Here is a 23,506-nt window from a genome sequence, read left to right on the forward strand (position 1 = left end):
TTGGAATTCCTTTTCTCCTTCTGTCTGCTTCTGTATTTATCTGTATTTTCTTTGCATTTGCATTTACAAATGCCGATCATCTGTTATTTTTCTCTACTTTTTCTCTTTCTGCAATTGATTTTATCTTTCTGCAACTGCATTTATTTTTCTTTTTAACTTCCTGCAATTGCATTTGCATTTATTTCGCGTTTAGTCTTTCTACAGCTGCTTTTGTCTTTCTCCTTTCCGTAAATGTATTTGCTTCTGTCTTTCCTCTTTCTGCAACCGCATTATCTATCTTCTTTCTATTCTTCCAGTTGTATGTACCTCTCTTCTTTTCTTCCTAAATCTTAAGTTTTCTTAGATCTATTTCCATAACATGTTTCATTTTCAATTCCATTAATTTCATGTCAGAGTACAATATAATCTTACTTGTCAAACCCATAGCAATTTTGTACAAAATATGCTTTGAAATATTGAAGAAAAATAATATTTGTTTCTTGCTTCGTTATAGTAGCCCTCGCGTTAGAGAGACTATGTTGTTTGTCATAAATATAGCATCCCAACCCTTTCTAAGGACTCTAGCCGTTTCTGCGACTGATGCAAAAAGACTTTTGCCAATTTAGATGACATTGTGAAAGGTTGATGATTTCACAAATAAGTTCAAACTCCTGGTACTTATGCAATATTAAAACAAAGTCAATTTAAATTTACAAACCAAAGAATTCTGAAACTTGTTTCAGAAAATCGTATTCCTTTTACATAAGAAATTACGGCTCAACAATAGATCTAGGACGAGAAATAAAATATCAGTACTAGAAGAATCTAAATTGACAGCAAGATAAAGATTATTATTACAATTATAATAGGCAAAAGGGGCACAACAGGTAAACCCAGTTTTTATGGAGGAATACCAATGTCCTTGACTCACATTACGAAAAACATTATTGTGTTTACAAAAATCAATGCGTTTAGTCACGCACACCATCAACTTTATTTTAGGCTACGGTCAATTACCAAAGGCAAATATACGTTTCATGCAATCATGGAGAAAAGCGAAGAAACGTAACACATTAAATCTATATTTCAAAACGCATAACTGTTGGAATATCAAATGATTTGGGGACTATATAAGATTGAACTATATATTTTTGTAATGAATGATGCTTTACTACATTTCTACAAAACAGCATACATCTATCTGATCATGGCACACTAATGGCTGTGATCGCAGGCTCACTAATCGCTGTGATCGCTTGCACTCTAATCGCTGTGTCACTTTGCCTCCTCTCGGGTAGTTTTAGAGCATTAAATAATGCTCCCAGTTTAATATTAACAACCAATAATTCCATGTCATCTATAAACCGTGGTCCGAATTTCATGGTAGAGATGCAAGGGTCTTTCTCCATGGGCCGCTCCGTCTATATAATGTTTAGTTTCATTGTTTGTATAACTATAGTTTCAAGTTTTCACTTCTTCTGATACATCTTTTACTAAATAGCGTCGTACAACAAATAAACCAAAATGATCATCCATTATGAAAGGTAGCACCAGCATACCTTTGATCGATGAATTTAAATTTAATTTTCATGAATATATTTACATATTATGTTATGAATATAATTCTGAACATATACAGCGATTTGAAGTCCATACGTACTTTTGTCACTAATGACTTGTTTAAAATATTTTCACCAAAGAGCTTTTATAATACCAAACTATATTAGGTAACAATTGGAATTATAAAAACAATTAGAGAGCATTTGATATAAGATTAATAAATTGTGTTAGAAGAAAAATTGGAAACTATCCACGAATAGTTCAGGGTATAGAGTCTCTAAGATCATCAACGATATCCCAGTGTTCTTCTATCAACCATGGCCCTGTGGTCTTCTATCATATCTCTCGAATGAAAACAACAGAAAATCTATACAATCTACTGAGTCTGAAAATTTCAACTTGGAATGCAAATTTAAACCACGTTATCTTCAAATCACACTGTGAATTACATGTGAAATGTTTATTTCAGGTGAAATGCGCTATTTATTAGGAAAAGAGAAATGCTATCAAACGTAGGGCAAACATAAAAACATAAGACAGAAAAGATGAACAAATAAAAACAATACCAAACTAATAGCATTAAATAATGTGAATCCGTTATTAATTAATGACTATCGTTCACAATGGAATAGTGAACGATTCGTACATTTAGCACTGTTATCATGATAATACATCAATTTTGAAGCAAGACTAATCGAACACACCCAAATGCATGCTGAGAATGAATTAAAATCATATCCATTTCTATGTGTTTCATTTTGGCAGTGTTGATAAGAATACATATATTTCATGCAATGGAGTCTACATTTGAAACCTTTTAACAGTCACTCACGTACGTTTTAGTGCTCATGCTACCAAAACTGATTTTTACAGGAAAATCCTTTTCGCTGATTTCAACTTAATGCATTTAAAGGCTAAAGCATCAACTGCCCTACAAGATGAATCCAACTGGAATGTGATAAATAATGACATAAAGTAGCAACAATCGAATTTTACCATTTAATTCCTATTATAATTATGCTTTTCCCTTTTGTTGTGCATATATGTATCCATGGTAATGGATATTGCATTACATTGCTGTCGCTAATAACCAAAGGAGATCTAAAAAAGATGCAAACGTACCCTATCATACGGATCATCAAATATTTCGTTCACTACCTAAGAGAAAAATATTTAAATTTATATTCAAAAGGTAACTATATAGCAAGTAGACATAATTACACTCCACGTAATAGTAATGTTAACGTTCAAAGTAATTTAGACATAACGACACTTCACGTAATCGTCATGTTAACGTTCTATGTAATTTGCAGCCAATTGCTATAACTTTAAGTTTCAAGATTAAAATTAAGCTTGTTTGAAAGAAACCATAAAAAACAAATTTGGTTTCGTTTCAAAATATACAACATTTCCGTACCGCAAAAGGTACAAAAAGAATGATATTAATAAAATAACTGAAGTTTCATATATAAACAGATTAGTATAATGTACAATGAGACCTACATTGAAACATTGACTAGTTCATTGAGTCAACGATTTATCCCCTGACTCTACTAATGATTGATGATTGTTGTTTAGGGCAGAGCAGTGTGACGTTATCTTGTTCAAAATGATTTAAATGTAATTTCGTCACTTTCTTTGTAAATTATGTAAACTACTTTATATATATATATACATATATATATATATATATATATATATATATATATATATATATATATATATATATATATATATATATATAAACTGATTAAGAATCTATCCCATTTATCGGTGCATAGTGTTTCTAAATGTACTCATCCGTCTTGTAGCTCTTTCTACAACCTGTGAAAAGCAAATTATATATATATATATATATATATATATATATATATATATATATATATATATATATATATTCTGCGATTTATTCTCCTGCTGGTTGAATTATATCATTTCAACACAGGTGGTACAATTCTTGAAGACATATGTTATAACCTGATATTAGGAGAGGAAATCATGTTTCAGTGTCGAAACAACATGAAACAACACTTTATTTAGTTATTCTCTGATTCAAGAAATATTTTATATTTAATAACTGTTTTAACACTTGTATCGTTTATTTATGTGCATTGTTCCAAATGTACTCACAGCATCTGCCACCTGTACTGCAGCGGCCTGTAAAATAAGAATCTCAGTGTAGAAATGAATCTCTCTCTCTCTCTCTCTCTCTCTCTCTCTCTCTCTCTCTCTCTATATATATATATATATATATATATATATATATATATATATATATATATGAATGTACATAAATACCGCATATACATAGAAACTCCAACACTCAGACTTAAAAACATTATATAACTATATATATGTGAGCGTGTGCGTATGTGCAGTACATTTTCTTGTAGTCTGAATCCTCTCTTATGATACCTATAGTCTGAAATTTTCAACAATGTATTAGTGTTGCGTGTAGTAGGTTCAAGCAAAAACGTCCTTAAAAAACGTATGAAAAAGTAAAACAAAATGCAACTAGAGGGAGAAGTGTGACAATTTTTAATTACATCTAACATTTGTTCCTATGTTTAAACTTTATTTTGTTTATGTAAGTAAACCAAACCTAAGGCAAACGCAACATAATGTTTCCCGCCTCGTTTTAATTCATTAGATATTTTATATTTCTCAACAGGTCTAGGTCTTTATCTCATTTTCTAATTTGCATTGTTTCGAAATATACTTACGTCAAGAATCACAGTCTCTATCCCTCCCTATGAAAAAGGAAAATAAATGTAGAGATGAGTCTGGCATTACTAAGATATCTACTCAGATATTGCAGGCTGTGGTATAATAACGAATATATATATATATATATATATATATATATATATATATATATATATATATATAGACAGAGAGAGATGTGTGTGTGTGAGTGTGTGTGCGTTTTCTTGTTTGTGACTGTGATTGATTTTCAGTTGTACTAATGTATTATGTGTTCGACAGGCTGTAACGCTGGATCTGATTTCGTGGCCTAGATCTTTCAACGATTGTGCACATGGTCAAAGCTTATATTTGACTTTAAATTCAACATTCTAATATTAAATCAATAATTTAAAACTTCGATGAGTGATTATGCTTTAGCGTTAGTTTGATGGAGAGTGGCGGCTCCATTGATTCTGTATCAGATATATAATCATGTTTCTATATAAAAGATCAGACTGGTGGATGATTGTATTGGAGTGATCAGTTGTGGTGTATGACGATAAATATGATTTTTGCATGGGAACGAGTGATATTTCCAAGCCTGTTAAGTAATAAACGTATTGAATACGGCAGTAACGTTGCTGACGTCTCAGTGTATAGCTTTGTTATGTTGTGTTCATTATTTGTGATTATGGGAGTGGGCATTTTAAAGATATCTCTAAAGGTGAATGATTTAGCAGTTTCCAGAAATAGATGTCATAATGTTTAGTATTCACAATACTTTATGATATGAAGTACTGTGCTCTTTAAATTGACCACCTAGTTTTTAATATAGGGGATTCTCTGAAGGTAGTCTTGTAAGGGATTTAGCAATTTGAGAAGAAAATTATTAGAGTACATGCGCAGTCAAAAACCATTGTGTTGAAAGCGACAGATTTTCAAGTCTTTAGAAATAGGGGAAACAATGGCTTTCAGTCCGGGCAAATGAAAGTGTATTTTGCTTTACTTGGCCCTCTGTGAGAAACAACACAAATTTAGATAAGTTCTAATATCACATGATATATAATAGATGGGGGTTTATTATGATGCATGGGTGATAACGTAAATTTATTAGGAAATAATGAGAGAAAGAAATATGCAAATTTACCGCACATCCCATTCCCTGAAATAATAAGGTTGTAGTCTTGATTAATTTGCATTGTCAACAATGTGCAATGATTACCTTCCACAGAATCATATTCTAGCTTCTTTGAGAAACATTTTACCACGTTATGATGTGTTGTACAGACATGTTTTTTTATATCTGTATCTCTAATTTCATATGCTCTTGGATGATAAAAGAACATATATGGCCTTTAAAATAAGACATCTAAAACTTAATATAGCTATCATAATACTCATAAACTGACATAGAGTCAATTAAAAACAAACTGAAGCACATGTGTATGCTAATAACAAGTGAGAAATTATTTGATAGTATATAATCGAAGAAGAAGATGAAGATGATGTTGACTGGGATGAAATTAAGCACAAACAACATGCTTGTTTACATTTATCTCAGTTGCTATGTGTCTTTTTTCTATTCAGTACAGTGTGATAAAGTGATTTAAACTAAACATGTCAGAATGTGATTGTTGCTTCTTCCTTCTCAACATTTCTTGGGAATATATAATATAGGAAGAAGATCTTGAATTTGCATTCTAAGGATAAACAAGAGTAAATAGGTATCTAATATTGGGGGACATACTTTACAAATCTGAGATGACCACGTTATCGTACATTTGTGCTATGGGCATTGATATCTCCGATTATCAGTAGAATAAATCACTGACCGCCGCTGAGGAAATAATCATGTTCATTGCGACTCCAATACTAAAATCTGGCGCAATACTACGAAACCGTTCCGACATTCCTCAGCTGATTCCCAATCCAGTGGAATACAATACTAAGGATATATAATTATTGACAATGACAAACAGAGTGTCGTTAGCCAGATAAAGAATGACCTAAAACATACTAAACTAAGTCTGAATTGGGAAGTTACAAACGTTGCAGTAATTTACTGGTATAAAGAGAGGAATTGGGTAGAGTGCGATCGATTATTCGTTACAATTTAACCCAAGTTGAAAAGAGAAATGGAAACAGAATTAACAAACGGGAGTAAAGCTTTTCAAGAAATAATACGGATACCTGGGTTAGACAATGAACAATTGAATTAAAACATGGAAACTGAAAGCACTGAAAATATGAACTTGAAAGATGAACTCAATAAAGCTATGTATCTGGCATATAAGTCAATGAAGAAGGCAAGTCACAGTGAACAATATTTGAGACAACATAATGCGAAAATATCTAATAGGCCTCAGATAAAAAAAATGAAAATATGAGAAACAAGATTGCTTATTTGTGAAAGAAGCCGACGATAAAGACATGGACTAGATGGGCATACTTCCTCTATATTGATTTTCCGGCCCTACATTCATGAAATGCATAACATTCTGAAGCCATGATAGCCTTTATAAACAACAAAACGTGGGATCTGAAGTAAAAGCGCCGATTGAAGACATTAACTAACAAAGCATGGCTCTCATTAACAGGTTTCAACACATTCAAAAATAGGATGTGAATGTTAGTTAAATTGGCAAATTACCAGTTACAGATATTGCGCATGAAAAGATAATTTTTCAATTCTAGGGGATTGATGTAACCTAAAAAAGAATGAAAAGTGAAACCAGTCCCGGTTCTGGTCGATTTCCCGTCGAATTTTATATAATCATTACTTACAGAGCTAACGTCAGGTATGAATTTTACTTGGTGAGTCTTCTTCGACGGTAGACACTTTTATCACCTTCCTAGAAAATGTTGTTTGAAGCTAGCCGCGCGATGTTTTATAACGTCACTCGACTCATAACAACTATTCACATTTTGTAGGATCTGCTCAACATATTCTTTGTTGACAGCAATTTAAACGTCTTCATCTAAATATGGTCCTACTTGTACCGTTTACTTCTCTAACACTACTCTCACTTCTACGTCTGGTGCTACTACAAATACTACTGATGTTGCTATTGTTGCTGCTGCTGTTACTATACTAGTCCTGATGTTTATGTTTAAATTATTACCCGCTAGTCTTACTTTTGCTGTAACTGCTGACACAAATGTGTGTGTGTGTATGTGTGTGTGTGATTTTGGTTGTTACGATGTCTGCAGTGGCAGTTTATAGTAATGTTTAGCAATGGGCCATCATGCAGCAGACATGTAGCATCGTCACCCACCCAGCCACATTATCCTGATACCAGGCCTACTAGTCCTACGAAAAGCCTCTTATGCTCAGCACAAAGCGAGGTAGTTGCTGATAGTACATTATTTATAAAGTCGTTGGTATGACTCGACCAGGACTCGAACCTGCGACCTCCCGCTTACAGGGCGGACGCTCAAACTATTGTATGCCACCGGTGCTGTCTATATTACAAATTATTTCTTTATAATATGTGCATACTGATGCGAAATCATTTTCTTTTAGATTAGTTAAAAAATCTATTCGAAATGTGTTTTTATATATTCATACGTATGCAAATGACGAAGAATATAAAGCCGTACATTTAATACTTAATTTTGAATTTTACTAACAATGTTGTTAGATATTATTAAATATGTTACTGCATATAGTCTATCATAAAATCTAATAGCATGCATGTACATTTCTAATGTGTTTGATTTATATGAAATCAGTGTTACCCTAGAATGAATCTTGCTTTATGAAGGTGAAAATATAAATTATACCTTGGAAAATGTTTGAAGTAAATTCTAAAGTTTCAGAAATTCGTGCGCAAGTTATGTATGCCAATCAGAATTACTATTAGAACTATGTTGTTTTGCATAGTTAGTTTTTACTAAATAAATTCAACCTGAAATAAGTCTATGTTTTGTAAGGAATCAAATGAACTTCAGCACTTATGATAGAAGATTTGTGTAATAATGGCATGCAATTAAGAAATAAAGCGAAATACTTTAATTTCATCGACCTATGTTCATGTGTATCTGGCAATTTTATGGTGATTAGGAAATGAATTTAAATAAAATAAAAGCTCGAAACTCAGATTTTGCTACAAAGTTTCAAATATGTTATCGTTAGAGATATAAAACGGTTTGCCCGAAATATTCTGCTTCAATTATTTTTTCTCAGGACACATTTCCAAATTATATGTAATCTTTATTGCTAACGCAAAATTACAAGTTCTTGTGACCAAGTCTGCATATTCACTGTTTGACAGGTACCATGGAAACCTATCCAGAATGCTACACGTTACTACCTTAGGAGTTATCATATTTATACAAAAATTACATGCATAAAGTCAGGCGAAGAAAAGGATGTATATGTTGGCACACAGCGTTTATTAAATCATTCGGACAGATTGATTACAAATCAGAAATTAGTGTCACAATATTAGTCGCACTTCACAATAATAGGTATTATAATTGCCCAATTTGAATAGTGTACTGTGTACCGATATGGAAACAAATTATTTGTCGGACGCACATAATGGAGAGTTCTCTAAACAAGGCAATACAAAGAAAATTCCAACACACACAATCAAACACAAAATTGGGACAAAACCAGTTTAACTAGTAGTAGAGCTACATTTTACTACAGATATGGCATTGCCACTCCTCGTATTCCTTGTGTTAATGCTATTTAAGTTCATATTTGGAATACGATGACATTGATAGCAGGAGTAGACTAATGATTACAACAACCACACCTTTGTTGTAAACTGAAACAATGTGAACGACTGCATTATATATATATATATATATATATATATATATATATATATATATATATATATATATATATATATATATATATATATACTATGTGTCTGTGCCAAGAAAGTAATTGTTTTATAATACATATTCTCAATTTTCAGCATTGTAAGTCCGTTAGCAATGCTATAAAGCGTGATTTCATATTTTTGCAGCTACGTAGGTAGGTCGACTTTTTCTTGTCTTCAAATTGATGCTGGTGATTTACGAGTTTGATGAAAAGACGATGGTAAAATACGATAACAAGACCTGACAATAGACGCTTATTATAACGATACAATTCGATAGATTATAAAAATACAGCATATGGGAAAATCGTAAGAAAAAGCACCCCCAAAAATCTAAGTTTTCATTTAGGTCATTAGAATAATTGACATATGACCAAATTCAGTCATCAAAGCTTTGACATATGACAAACTCAGTCATCAAACTTCTAAAGACCGCGATGTGTCCACAACAGTCATCAAAACGTTTAAAGACTGAGGCAACATTAAGACTTATTCATTCCTTCATTACGCCTATATTAGTCTGTTCTCGGAATAAAGGCATTAATCTTATCGTTATAAGGTATTATTGCACTTAACTGATCACACGTGAGTGTGGAACGAGGTAGTACACAAGCAAATACTGCAAATGATTTGTCAAAAAACAATTTAATAAATACAACTTAATTTGCACGACAGGCAAATAAGTTTTAACTACCAAATTGTCTTAATGAAATCATATAGCCTAACGTACCATACCCATGACAGAGAATTTTCGAACTTGGTCGTCATGGAAATATCTATAAATTTAAAATATCCATCTTCGCAAAAACAAATTATAGGCATGTTTTTATTTTAAATAATCTTTTAAAGAATATGCCAAGAACTATATACCTATATTTTCTTTGAACCATTATACATTAAACTTTATTTATTTGAACAAGGTTTATTCTTACAACGTGTACTAATCAGTTTCGACGGCGGCTCTGAATTCACGTACTGTGGTTTTTTGAGGTGGTGGAAACGGAAAGCAGTTGATAAACGTCGCGCCCGGATAGGAAACCAATTAATCCTCGCGCATGCTGGTACCAGGGAAAGAACCAAAGACCGCTGATTTGTGAAGTAAATGTGCTACCGCTGTGCTATGAATCGAGACTTATTGGAAAACTAATTTTCAAAACTTTTATTCCTATATGTTCACATGTGAAAAATGTATCGGCATATTTTCGCAAGTGAAAATATAAAAATACCCATCATGCCAGGCGAAGCTTGATTGTGTATGAAGACAAGTTGTACCTGCTGCAAAAAAACGTGTGGTGACTTAGAACAAATAAATAGAAACTGCCTTACATTTCTGACATGGAATTGTTTTTTGAAAAATAAATTAGACCAGACGCCGTTCGCGACTCTCTAAAGTTGTTTCGTTACTTCCTTGACAACAATGACAACCCAGCTGTGATTCATTGCTGAATCATACTTGCATTATCTTCACATAAGGTCCAATAGTTTACAAAACAACTATAATTTAGTGCGAGAGGTTTGATCAACCCAATCCTACCGCTTTCTTACGCCACGTATATTTTCTATGATCAACATTTGATAGTGAGGTGTACTTACGAAAACGGGGTGTGGTAAGATTGTTGTGCCGAAGAGTGAGCTTAATCTGTCTTCTAAACGTCGATTCTGGAACAACTTTGATATATAGTAGACAGAGAAGCTTCTTTACGTACGTTAATACCAGACATACTTCATCTTGAGGCAACAAAAGGATATATATTACATGGAGGCTTCTCCACTCGTTCATAATGTCAGGTTTTTAGTATCACAGGATGAAATATAGCCCGTGTTAACGTAGGAAAAGAAAAGTCCTATATACACCCTCCCAAAAAAGAACATAAATAATAATTTCATTTTCATGCCTTTTTTCCATTTGTAGTCCAACATTTGACCATATCCCTCTCTCTCATCTCCTTTATTATCTAGTGATCAATTTCGTGAAAGTGGATCACAGAGAGAGAGAGAGAGAGAGAGAGAGAAACAGAGAGACAGAGAGACATTTTTTAGCTGTCCTTATTTTATACTTAAGAAGAAGTTATACATGACATTAGTGAGTTGTGTTTTATTTAGAAATTTTTGGGATGGGCACCAGAATTTACTGTACTGACTTCGAGACCATACGTCTTATTTTTAATAATAACATAAGGACACAAAGCACATAAAAAAGTATTTTGGCAACTGAAAGCTCTTCAACTAGCATTGGTACTATTCCTGAACTCATGCATTTCATTTTATAGACTTGTTCATACAAATATCCCGAAAATGTATTTTGAAAATGTAATGAAACGGATTTTTTCTGGAATACTTTGCGGTTTTCCGTTCCGAATTAGGAATAAATATGAAAATGGTCCATATATTTCCAAAACCCTAATTTCACCTCAAAAATGTATCACTGTAAGTAAAGGTAAACGCAGTCATACAAATTGAATTTAAAGAACAAATATGTATTGCAGTGTAAATGTCTATGAAAATAATGACACCATTGGATAGCTAAACCCTATTGATACAGCTATGAAAAGATATATCCACATACTTTACAAACAGCAAAACATGTTAATTGCCCATACAAATGGAATATAATAAAGATCATTTGCTTCCAAATTTAACACTTAGGAAACTCCCAATTTCTTTCTGAGAATTTTACATAGGTCGGCCAATCAGGATGACATCAGACCGGCTATTGTGGTACATTCTTTCACTTGATTAACTTCTGATGCGTTATGTCAACAATTGGCATGTATTTAAATACACTTACAAGCCTTCAAATAGACCTTTAAAGGATACAAAGCCTTTCTCTCTCTCTCTCCCTCGCTCTCTTTCTCTCTCTCAATATATATATATATAGCTCATTCTCAAAATGTTAAGATACCAAATTATGAGTATGTGTGTGAGCGATTTGGATTTGTAACGTAGCTTTAACAATTTTCATCCAATTTTTACGATATCGGCAGTGTGGCAGTTTACAATGATGTCTAGCACTGGGGCATCATGCCGCAGACATGTAGAATGATGCTCCACCCAGTCACATTATCCTGACACCATACCGACCAGTCCTTACACTAACCTCTTAATAGTGAGCGCAGTTGTTAGTACCATTTTTGTAAGTCTTTGGTATCGAACCCACGACCTCCCGCATCCGAGGCGGATGCTCTAACCACGAGGCGACCGGAGCGGTTATCAAAATATGAAATGTATATATATATATATATATATATATATATATATATATATATATATATATATACATAAGTGTATGTATGTATGTATGTATTGAAAGACAGTTAGTCCAAACCCAAACCCCAAAAGCCCTATTATTATCCAAAGGTATATCGCCTTCCTTGAACGAGATTCCTAGAAGATGCAACATTTCAAATGAAATATAAAAATACCCCACCAAGCAATGTAACCAATAAACCATCTGTACGAGAACCCACCCAATAAATATCGCTTCCCGAATCACTGACCGTTAGAAATTCGAGTCCAAAAATAAAATATATTCAATATACATGGAGAGTCTCCAGCTGAGTTGATTACCTTTAGCATATAAATAAAACACGTTCAAGGCACATAGACATAACGAATAAATCCAATTGGAATTAAACTCAGCGAATTATTTTGATGCATATAACTTATTCCTTGGTATGCTTCTGGTAAATACTACTGACCTTGACATGCTTTACTTAAGGAAAGTCTGAAATGACATATGCAGTAAATATGACACTCACAGTAGCGGATGAACTTGACTAAACCATCCTGTATTATACTCATGTGACCTTGACATGCTTTACTGTCCTGTATTATACTCATGTGAACCAACGACCCGCATAACCACAGTCTTCTCTGGAGAACTGTTCAAATTCACAACAAACACTAAGGACTGAAGTACGTGTTAGAATTACAGTAAATTAAAAATGGGCCACGATATAAGTAAAGGAAATGAGAAGGCTAAAGAAAAGATACAGACTTATTCAAACAGCCATAACCTCTCTCTCTCTCTCTCTCTCTCTCTCTCTCTCTCTCTCCAGATAAGGAAGGGAGGGAGAGAGAAACCCATAAAAGGAAGTACTATAAAAAGTCCCATGTTTAGAAATTTAAATGGCATACTGTTTCGTGGGTTGAATTGAATTGAATACGTCTTTATAAATCATATCCAACTTTAGTGCCCTCTTGTGGGTTATCCGGTTTCCTATACTGTACCAAATCGTAGTACTTAAATATCTGAGTCATTGAACCCTCTTATTGTAGATTGTGACAATAATATAATAGAATAGAAAAGAATATAATATAGTATACTATAAACCGAAATATTGTAGGATAGACATAAGGTCGTATTAGCCATTACCCGTATTCAAAGAGAAACAATGAATAATAAGAATAAAAGTAAACTGGTATGGCTACCTGTTTGATATAGAATCAAGCACAACAGATGTTGTGTACCCTACATTTCGTTTACTGGCTCCAGTGCAATATACCTATCTGACCTCACTTATGTGTACACTCCATCTATAAATTTACGCTCCAGTTCCGACACTAGCATTCTCATTGATACAACTGTTAAAACGAAGTCTTATGGACAATGTTCTTTTGTGTACCAGGGTCAGCTACGTGGAAATAATTGCCCATCGATTTTAGGAACAGGGGCACTCTAATCTCGTTCACTAACAAAATATAAATATACAGCATGTACTCATGAAGGAAAATCTAACAAACAAAACAACTTTTATTGCTTAGTAGTACATATGTATGTATGCATGTATGTATGTATGTATGTATGTATGTATGTATATGTATATGTATGTATGTATGTATGAATGTATACATGCATGTTTGTAAGCATGTATGTATGCATGCATGTATGTATGTATGTATGCATGTGCATGCGTGTATGTATGTATGTATGTATGTATGCATGTATACATGTATGTATGTATGTATGTATGTATGTATGTATGTATGTATGTATGTATGTGTATGCGTGTATTTATGAAAGTACGTCTGCTAATGTTGTTTTTGTTAAAATTATACCCGCATCGTTTTCATTTTCATTCCCAAACTATTCTGGTGACATCATGCTTGTAGCCTGCTGTTCAAGGTCGACCCAAACATCTAAATTATGAGCAGAGACCAATGGGTATTCTTTTACTTGTTTTTAAGCATGATAAAATCAGATGGTGTAAGAGTATTCATGCTTGCATGGATTTCAAACTTCAGCCAGATCCCAGGGATCCAAGGGAAGTGGCCCAAATGTAATGGCAAAAGATAAGAATCAGGATATCACATTATAATGTCGTTATTGGCACATAAATTAAAATCTTAGAAACATGTGTAACTGTTATCACATTTATCTTTTCATGATACGTCTTTTAAACTCAGTAAGTGAATCCCGACCACGATATAAATTGCCTGTAACACGCCCAATTCCTTACCAATACATGTTGTTCTCGATCCCCTCAGAACCACTGAAAAGGGTTATAGAGTCAAACTTGCCTTTCTGACCCTTTCTATGCTGCCTAAGTATTTTAACGTTCGTTTTGGTATTATTGCAATATACCTCAAGAAATATCTTGCATGTTATAAGCTCTATTGACCTTCCAGATTATGGGGTAGACTTTTGGGGATTAACACATATAATATGCAATCACGGTTGTCAAAGCCAAGGCATTCGTTCAACGTTCAATCCAGGGCATTCGTTCATTTGTTCAACGAATTCGTTCAAATGCGTCTTTATCTGATATATGGGTTAAGGTCACAATTATTACTTCTCGTTTAGTGCTCACGAAGGTATTTCCGGTCTAGTTAAAGAGCGTTATGTTCCATTGTCGTTTTGGTGGTGATAAAAGAGATTGATTTAGAAATTAATGTTATTGATTTCAAGGTCAATGTTTATTAATTATAATATGAGCGTTATGGTGTGGAGTTTTGTGTGTATTTTGGTGACAGTGTGTGTGTATGTGTGTGTGTTTGATTTGGAATTTTAAAGTAGCTTTAACAATGGTTCAGTCATATCGCTACGATATCTGCAGTGTCACAATTTATAGTGATGCGTAACACTGGAGCATCAAGCCGCATACATGTAGCATGATGTCCCACCCAGTCACATTATCCTGAGATCAAGCCGACCAGTCCTAACACTAACCTCTTAATGCTGAGAGCCATGCCAGGCAGCTGTTAGTACCATTTTTGTAAGTCTTTGGCATGACTAGGCCGGGGAGGTGACAGTGCACAGTAACTAATGAGACACAGATGCTGATCAGGATACAGTCAAAGAAGCGACCTACTGAACGTGTGCTTTGTTTACAGCCAAGATTCTCAAAAGAAGCCCTATAACCTATGACAAAGAACTTCACCGTGAATTGAACGTGGAAGGTACTTTAGAGTAACATATGATTTATTCGTGCTTTTACATAGTAACTTTCTTCACTAAACAAATGCAGACACGATGCTGGAAAACCAAAGTTGTGATCTTTGTCATTATGATTGAAAAAGGAAATATATTTCCTTAATGATATAGTATTGTTTTTTTCCCTTTCGAACAAACAATATAATTAATCATTTTATGTTCCTGTCACGCTTTCTTTGTAGTGCATCTTTTAACCATTTCTCGGTCTTTCCTTCCCCCTGTCTCTCTTGGACGCTTAGGGAAAGGGTTATCCGATAAAATCGAAAGTAATTATGACCTGAAGAGCGGCTAAACGGTTAGTTAAAATGACACATTTGAAATATTTTATAGATGCCCTAAAAATCATGCATAAGAAAACATTTTGATTCCAACGGTAAAGGCAAATTGTTATATTTTCAGATTTATAAGACTGTCACATATATGAGTCCTTTTTATAGCCAATATAAAATAAATATCAACACCCTTTATAAAACGGAAACATATATGAATGATGATTAGAGATCAATAGGTTTCAAATATATTAGCTATACCATTCCCATTTCGGTATGCGTTTTTCACATGTTTCAACATCCAGAATAACATCGGGAGGTATATTTGGATCTTTCTATATATTATTCAGTATGTTTAAGTTCAGCAGCGGGGGGGGGGGGGGGGGCGAATCCGACATTTTGTCCAATCGTTATTTTGCTTAATTAATATTTCTGCACTCAGCGGATCCGGTGTAGTCAGCGCCTGGTAAAAAAAAAACGACGACGGTCTATCCTACACGACGGTGACGTCATTTGGTTTAATACACTTTTCTGCGCGTCGATCCCAGCGTCATCAGCGTCCGGTAAACACAGCGACGACCGCGTCGATGTCATTGCCCCCCCCCCCCCGCTGCTAAGAAGTTATTTACAATGATCTTACAAACAGAGTGATCACTAACTCCTCCTCTTGTAGATCAATTAGGTTATTTGACTGATCAGTAAGTCTAAAATTGATTCTCGTTAAAAACCGATTATGGCATCGCATATAGACCGGATTAATCGGGCTCTCAACGATTAAGAATCCGGGAGGGGCTGTTGGCGAAAATGAATAAAGGATATACCCCTGTTGAGCTTGATTTGATTGCTTGGTATCTACCTGGTAACTCCCTTCGATAACATCACACACTAGATTGATTGCTATCACCGATGCGATATTTACGTTGTATGGAGCAATATGCCTACCACCATCTCCGTTATCGTGTCTGAGGATAATTGATGGACCGAGAAAATCATTAAGAGACTTTCTTAGTTCTGGCGCGTTGTATCCTGGAAACTTGAAATCGGGTAAATCGGCTTCTGTGATATTATACTCGGTTAGGAATTTTTGTTTATTATCATCGCTGTTATCGGATATTATTTTAACGATTCGTTCATTGATATATTCCATGTCTGATATAAGTTGATTTAACACCTCAACGTGTTTTCGTGCTTTTGTTTTCCGTAGTTGTTCTAGTTGCAATTGGTAATTATGATTAATTTCGGTAAAAACACTAGCGATATCATTTAAATTAACTGTGAACACTGCGGACGATTCAGGAGTTTCCTTATACTGAAAAAAACCACTGCATGACATTCCTGTTTTGAAATATAAACCAACTGGGTAATAACGTGCTTTTCATAATAGACAAACCATCTCGATACTCGGGATTAATCTCATGATACGATTGCGCATTCGTGTGCAAATCCGCGGGGATTTCATTAGGTGGATTCTCGGGCCAACCTAGTATGGTTCTTATTGAACTGTTATAAATATCAACCATATACCCCGGTGTGCTTATTTCAATCGTCGACGATAACGTCGGTTCATGAACCGTAATATCGATTTTTGATTCTTTTCCTGCAATCGATTTTATCCTGCGTTGAAATTCTTTATTGATTTGTTCTACTTGGTATGACCCAGTTGGTATTGTAACCTCCTTCCAGTCTGGGGTCCCATCGGGTTTATTTGTCCATGCAAAAACCAGCGAGTTATTAGGTTGTTGTCCGTTAAATGCTTCCGCTCGGATATTAGGCCAACTGTGATATACTCGCAATTTTGCCAGCGCTATTTCCTTTACTGGAATCGGAGAAGGGAAGTTTACACTGAATTCTGGCTTCGTTGATGTTATCGATATCATATTTGTTTGTACCGGAGTGGTGTTCTCCGCGATCCGTTGAAGTAATTGCAACCCTTCGGGGTTCAGCGACATTATTATTATTCGTCGTTTCTATTGTTTAATTTCAACACCGAATATTAACAACCTGCTTGTTTTCAGGAGGATGTTTTAAGCCCATTGAAGTGGTTTCAGGAGAGTGTTTTAAGCCCATTGAAGTGGTTTCAGGAGAGTGTTTTAAGCCCATTGAAGTGGTTTCAGCCACGTGGTTTCCAGCTTCCAGTTGAAAATCCTCGATTTTTGACATCGCGGAGTCATACAACTGGACCATCGTGGAGAATTCAACATCGGATATAAACGAATTATCTATCGCCAACGAGATAAACCCGGATAATTTCGAGTACGCGTCGGATACTATTTGATGTTTTACTGTATACTCGTTGAGTTTTTTCTGAGAACACGGTGATATCTTTCTAGTGATTGCGTTGGCGACTCCAGCAATTGTTGTCGCCGCGGAGATAGCGATTGGAACAGCGATCGGGGCCATCATGGTCACCGTGGATAAAATAACACCGGTACCGGCTACTATACCTGACACCGAGTACACGACCGCGTCGATGGTGGTTATTTTTCGGCGGTATTTTTTTATTTTTACACGGTATTGTTCGGAAAGCGTTTTCAAATTCGCGGAGAATTCTTTTACGGTATTGAATCGATATTGATGTGACGTCGGTGATACCTCTGATTCAATTACCTTGGTGGTCATTTTTATTTTAAAAGAGCTAGTGTTTTTAATTACTTAGATCCGTTACAAATTCCACATACCATGTAATGTTTGCCTCGGTTAAATGTCTATCGACGGCATAAATTGTAAACTGTTCAGTTGCGTCCTTGTCTATAATTGTTGATATTGTATTGTTAAACCCGGATGAACTCGACGATAATATATTAAACTGCATCATTGAAACCAGTGTCAATCGATAAATACCCTTAACAATTGCGGTGATTTTTACTGTATTCTGTGTAGGAGTCCAAACGAATGATCCATGATGAATCGTGTATACTGTGTTGATGGTGTTTTCATGAGGGATTTTTAATTTTGTCACCTCCGGTAGTCTGTCTTTGATCGCTGTAACATCAGTTTTGATTGTTCCTATTTCCTGTGTATGCGCGTCTATACCCTTTTTGTTCGCTGCAACATCAGTTTTGATTGTTTCTATTATCCGTTTATGCGCGTCTACATTATTTATGTTCGTTGCAACATTAGAGCCGATTTTTTCTATTATCAGTTTATGCGCGTCTACATTATTTATGATCGTTGCAACATCAGTTTTGATTGTTCCTATTTCCTGTCCATACGCAGTGATATCATTTATAGTTATTGTAATTTCATCCGGTCTGGTATTTTTTTTACCAAAGAATTTATCAATGGTGTTATCAGCCCTGTTAAAATTTTTTCGTAACGTGTAAAATTGGCCCGACAGCGTTGTAAACTCCGAAATAGCATTTTTTATCCCCACAAGATTCGGTTCGGTTACCGTCGGGGTTCCAAAAAAACTAGCAGTAGTGAGTTGTATATCGGTGACAGACTTTTGTATCCCCTCGAACTGATTTGCTTGCGCGTTAAATTTATCATACAAATTTTTTAACGAATCCGACACGGATATATAATTGTCGCCAAGTGTACTTATTTTTCCATTTATCGTCAAGATGGATTCACCTGATTTAAGTCGTCCGTCATCGGTATACAACACGATATTGTTCTCGGCGGCATCACGCTGTCGTATTAAAACGTCATTCAGCGACACATTACTGGATTTCAGTTTACCCTGGCGGTCTTGAAATACAACTATTTCGCCCGGGTCAACACTGGTTAAATTTAACGTATCAGCGATTTCATCCTCAATTAGTTTTTTTATGTCATCGGTGGCGAGCGTTTCCGTGGATTCTTTCAGCGCCGAAACCGGTCGTCCCCAGATATCAATCATTATTATTGTAAAAAAAAACAGTGTTTTTAATTAACCCGCCGGGCCTCTACGACCCCACAAGTGTATTCGTTTACAACCACATGAGGTAGTTTCCGCGATGATGAAATCGTCGCGAGTACGTTCAATACCTCACGGCCGCATATCGGTGGGTCACTTAATTGTTGTGTTGGCAGCGTGGAATAAAAAACCGGGGCTGAACACGCCCGGATATACCGCATGAACTCGTTTGGCGGGGCTAACCCGTATGAATCAAAATAGACGATCGCACGCGGATCAATTGCGTATGCAACCCATTGAGTCCCCGCTCCGGAGGATTTATCGAGGTTAATTATACCGGTTTCAATATTCCTTGGTTTTGTCGGTAATTGATCCCTCATAAAAACACCTCTGAAGTTTTTTATCGCTAACGCGTTTGCGGCATCTATTAAATCAAAATTAGACATAGGAGTTAATAAACGGTTCCCGGTAGTCTTAGACCCTTCCCCGAGTACCATGAATACGGGGTTCCCGGTAGTCTTAGACCCTTTCCTGCTACGGGTCGTTTTTTTTTATAGCCTTTCCCGGTTGCCTTCTTCAATGCCATTCCCGCCGCGGTACCAACGGCTCCTAACGCCGCCGCCTTCGCCACTGCTGGGGCCGCCGCGGCAATCAACGCTGGAATCGCAGCTAACAACGGAAATATCCCACCGGTCTTTTTCATGTTTTTAATCGCTGCGGCTGAAAAATCTATTTGAACACCCTTTTTATTCTTCATCGCATCATTGAAATGTTTTATTTGACGCGCCGTCAACGATATCTTATGATTACCACCTGCCATCTGTGACGGCTTTAACGTTATTGTGGTTCCACATTGTTTAGCCGACTTTGATCGTAATTTCTTGACTTGACCATCGGTCAACTCTACACCGACAACATTATACGACATTTTAATTGTAAACGCGTTTATGTTTTCAATTACATGTTTTCCACTGGTGCATCAACGATTCTCATTCGTCCACCAACACCTTCCAACAGCATTGATTTATCGCTGAGAATGACAGCAACCGCTCTATAATCGGCAATAACGCCGCGAGTTACATTAGCTCGGAAGTGTATATCAACGACGGATTGTCTTGTTAAATCAAGATGTTCCAGCGAAAAGTAATAAATCGGATATAGTTCTTTGAAATCATGGTGTGATATTTGCAAACCAGTGTCGACGTTTTGATCACGACTCATATACGACAGCAACCGATGGTACACGCGTGCAATATGGTTTTGACCGTAATTAAGTTGTATATCCTCAGATGGTTCCTGCTGTCCGTTTATTCTCAGCGAGACGTAAGTAACGCCTAATCGATCAAATATCATATGGCTGGATAGTTGATTATCAACTCTCGTCATATCCTGCAACGCAACAAATATATGACGCGGAGCCGAAATGCCTTGTTGTGATGCCAGGTTCCATGTGAATATACCATTGATATTTGATTGCTTAGTATCTGTTGTTGTTGTTAGCCAACTTAGTAATGATTTTCCTCCTTGCTCCATAAAGGATAGCAATCGTGCCTCTGTGGTAATGGATGGAGTCATTACTGGCATCCACAATAATATTTTAGTTAAAACGACTTTACCAGAGTCATTATTTGGATTCGCAAGATCCGCTGAAATTCTCCAAATTGCATTTCTATCATCACCTTTTCGCACAAGCACCACGGTATGCTTTGCTCCGTAGATAACTTTTCGCACGTTCCTACAAAATCCAAATATATGATGCAGTGGAATCGCGCATGAGAAAGATCTACGCGGCCTTGTTAACATTGATATGCGTGTTGCAGCTCCGATGTTAAAATTAGGGTCGCTGTTTATAATCATATTCTCAACATCAGCGTTAGCGCTATCAGCATTATTTCTTGGTCGTCTTACCACAAATTGCGAGTTTCCAGCAGTGTTTCTAGTATCCTTTGCAAACATCATAGATGGACCCGCTGATCTTGTACAATCGTCGGAATATCTTGCTAGCCCGATTATTGTTGTAGCAACATCAACATCACGTTCTATAGACTCGATCTCTCTTCCATCAATGAGATATTTTGCGCTCTCAAATAGCGCCATTACGCCGTTATTGACTAAGCCAACTTTGGTATCATCTGGATACGGTGCTGGTACAGCAGGAGTATCGGCCTCTGTTACAAGTTCTCCTTCGATTTCAATAAACGCTTCACACGGTAAAAAATATTTACTGGTATCATGGACTTGAAGTTCAATTCGCGATCGTATGTTGGGTTGTACTGCATGATAGGAATAAAATTGATAATTACGGACAGAATCATCCTTGTGCACTGGTGCGTCCATATCAAACGCCGGGTCAGCTGTTCGTTTAAACATTTTATTTAATAATACGCTGATGCATCTAAATCATCGTCGTCGTTTAAAATTCTTCGAATTTTGTCGTGGTTTTAAACCACTTCCCGCTATTATGTTTGCGATGTCATCTTGATTATTGTTTACCAACGACGCTAGTTTTTCTTCCACGGCGTTATTTATTACTTTACTGATATTTGCAGGCATCACTGTCGTTGATGGCATCACCGGTGGTTTCTGTTTTCTTTTTCTCACCAACGACATTAGTTTGTCCTTTGCTGCAGAAAACGCCCTTCCGGCGACATCTCCAATAGCGCTGATTCCCTTATCACGAATAACATCAATAGCCTTCATTCCTAATTGTTTGGCTAACGGCGCCACTTTTGGAGCCATTCTTGTAAATAACCCCGCAATGGTGCTACCGAGACCGTCTCCGTACCACGCGCGGTATACGGGCAATCGTGAGTTTACCACGTAGACGCTGACTGGTTTATCATGGTTGTAGTGTATAATCATCTTTATTATAAAAAACACCAGTGTTTTCCAATTAGTGGTTGATCACCCCCTTCCCACCACCGAATCATAAATTTTGTCAAAAACATCGATTTTCTCTAAATGATTTCCTGGGGTTTTCATCGGCGGTAAAAATCCGCGTTTTTTGTCAATTTTTGTCAATTTTTGTCGTTTTTTGTCAGTTTTTGGTCGGTTTTTGCCGGTTTTTGGTAAAAAATATCGATTTTCTCTAAATGATTTCCTGGGGTTTTCACCCGTAAAAACTAACCAAAAACGACCAAAAAACGACCAAAAACGACCAAAAACTGACAAAAAACGACAATTTTATAATTTTTTTAATCATCCACTAACTCGTCTATGAGCGTTCGATATGCATTAATGTCCATGATACCACCGGCAAATAACCGCCTGCAAATATCAGCGGCCTCATTGATTATTTCCGGAGAGTTATTTCCGGCTCGTTTTCCTCCGATTAGTATTTCTAGCCGTGATATATCACTGAGAACATTACCAGGACAAGTAACGTCTTTACCAACAGAGTATCCTTTTCCGTGCTTTGGTCTTTCACTTTTTACTTTATTGTGGAATATTATATAATTATTATCACGCGGTGGTATTTCATTTTTATATTTATTTGCCAAATACACTATTCTTGTCCAGTCCTTTAACGACCTTATATTTTTCTCGTAGCCGCTATTGATATGCTCATCTCGTGTGTCCTTAGTAAAATTTGTAACAGTAAAATTAACTAATTCTTCGTAGCCGAGATTTCTAATTGTGTCTATTGTGCTCTTTTTAAGCACATTACGGGGTATATTCCCCTCTTTCTCTATTTCTTCCGGTATTTCTTCCGGTATTTCTTCTTCTGGTTCTCTTGCGGTGGCGCCTAGTTCTTCTTCATCGGCTATTGTAACATAACGTTCTTGTGGGTCCGTTATAGCGAGTGGCGGCGGCCTCCGTGTTGTAGCAACCGCTATTTTCGCAGGGAGTGTTTTCAGAGACTTTTTTGTTTGTTCGGTCTGAGCCGCTATCTTTTCAAGCGCACCGA

At 35.8% G+C, this 23,506-nt stretch overlaps 1 long non-coding RNA gene across 1 annotated transcript in view; it reads right to left on the reverse strand.

Annotated features, from left to right (window-relative positions):
- Positions 1–1,019: 1,019 nt before the first annotated feature.
- Positions 1,020–23,506, reverse strand: part of LOC149788725 (uncharacterized) — a 31,762-nt gene continuing 9,275 nt past the window's right edge. The window contains exons 2-4 of the long non-coding RNA XR_016424423.1: positions 4,263–4,289; positions 3,670–3,696; positions 1,020–1,883 (exon numbers count right to left, since the gene is read on the reverse strand). This is a non-coding gene — a long non-coding RNA (uncharacterized LOC149788725). The remainder of the gene's footprint in view (positions 1,884–3,669; positions 3,697–4,262; positions 4,290–23,506) is intronic.

The sequence above is a fragment of the Sinohyriopsis cumingii genome, chromosome 11 (genome assembly GCF_028554795.1).
Source record: "Sinohyriopsis cumingii isolate HCF-2022 chromosome 11, ASM2855479v2, whole genome shotgun sequence".
In the NCBI taxonomy this organism is placed as follows: domain Eukaryota; kingdom Metazoa; phylum Mollusca; class Bivalvia; order Unionida; family Unionidae; genus Sinohyriopsis; species Sinohyriopsis cumingii.